At 41.7% G+C, this 1,620-nt stretch overlaps 1 non-coding gene across 1 annotated transcript; it reads left to right on the top strand.

Annotated features, from left to right (window-relative positions):
* The first annotated feature begins 671 nt into the window (after positions 1–671).
* On the top strand, positions 672–777 carry LOC113924035. Its single transcript, XR_003520517.1, has one exon. It is a non-coding gene; the product is annotated as a U6 spliceosomal RNA (small nuclear RNA).
* The last annotated feature ends 843 nt before the right edge of the window (positions 778–1,620 follow it).

Genomic DNA, 1,620 nt, shown 5'->3' on the forward strand with positions numbered 1-1,620 from the left:
TTCCTGAGACCAGACAAAATCTAGGTCTCCTACTCTTCCGCCATCTTGCTCCGCCCCCCTTGTTTCTCTTATTTATTAGCACTCTGGACAACTGCCCAGCCAGTGGAGAGACCACCTCTTAGCTCAGTTCTGCTTAGGATTACGGGTGGTGGTAATGGTTGATGGCTGGGCCAGTTTTTGACAAGGATGTTTATTTAGGTTTTAACTTAAACATCACTTTCTTCACAGAGGCCTTCCCTGACCACCCTAACTAAATCAGCACCGCTCACTGCCCACGTTACTCTATTTTATCTTTGTCACTGCCCTTATCAGTACCTGCCATTAACTTATCTACTCATTGGCCCAGCAAGATCCTCAAGAGCAGAGACTTTGTTTACCCCCATTGTCAGGAGTAGTGCCAGGACCCAGAAGGGGTTCGTGTTTGACCAGTTAACCAGTATGACCAGTATGACCAGTTTGACCAGTATGCTAGCAGAGGGTTTCCAAAAGAAAGTAGTTACATGAATTTCATGTCTACATCCTGGTGGTGTGGCTTAATACACATCTCAGTATGATTTTCAGCTTTAAGGATACAAAAGAGTGAATCCTATCCTTTAGGCACCACCATGACTTTGGGAGAATTCTGGATGGAAATGCATTTCACAATTAAGTGGCTAAAGTGTCTTTAACTTGTACTTGATTCTGCAGCACATATACTAAAATTGGAAGGATACAGAGAAGATTAGCATGGCCCTGTGCAAGGATGATATGCAAATTCATGAAACGTTCCATATTTTTAATAAAACAAGATGAAATCAGAGAGAGAGACAAATCATAAGAGACTCTTAACTCTAGGAAACAAACTGAGGGTTGCTAGAGGGGAAGGGAGTGGGGGGATGGGGTAACTGGGTGCTGGGCATTAAGGAGGGCACTTGATGGAACGAGCACAGGGTGTTATATATAAGACTAATGAATCACTGACCTCTACCTCTGAAACTAATAATACATTATATGTAAATTAATTGAACTTAAATTTAAAAAATTTTTTAAAAATAAAATAAAATGTCTTTAACTTTTAGCAAATTACACCCTTCCCTACTGAGCAGTCATGCCATTATTATCAGCTTCAGAGAAAGCATCCGCAAGGCAGACATGACAAAGTATAAGTCTAAGAACTGGAAGATTAAATCTAAGTTAAAATTTTACTCCAGCAAGGTAAGGCCCTTTAGTTCTACTCTAATAATAACTTCTCACAAGTTCAGAAGTTATGAATCAGAGACACGACCTAATGAAAGGTGATGCACATCTTCTGTCTCTCAGTTAACTTTGCCTGGATGGTTGTGCTGGCTCTCAGGAAAAAAACAAAAAATTAAGAGGGGACACCTTTCATTTTTCAAGTTAAACATTTTGTCTTTAAAAAAAAAATAAAACACAGACGATTTTAATGCAAAAAAAAAAACACAGATCACTAAAACTTCCTGGACTGGACAGCTGAGACACTGTCCTTGGCCCTACTCTAAGTCACCCAGGGCCGCACCTCAAAGGCCGGGACAGGTGGAGGGAGGAAGCTACTTGTCCCACTGCAGCTGGGAGCCCCCACTGAGAGCCACACCTGCAGCTCTTCAAGCAGCCAGAGGACCC

The sequence above is a fragment of the Zalophus californianus genome, chromosome 15 (genome assembly GCF_009762305.2).
Source record: "Zalophus californianus isolate mZalCal1 chromosome 15, mZalCal1.pri.v2, whole genome shotgun sequence".
NCBI classification, from domain to species: Eukaryota; Metazoa; Chordata; class Mammalia; order Carnivora; family Otariidae; genus Zalophus; species Zalophus californianus.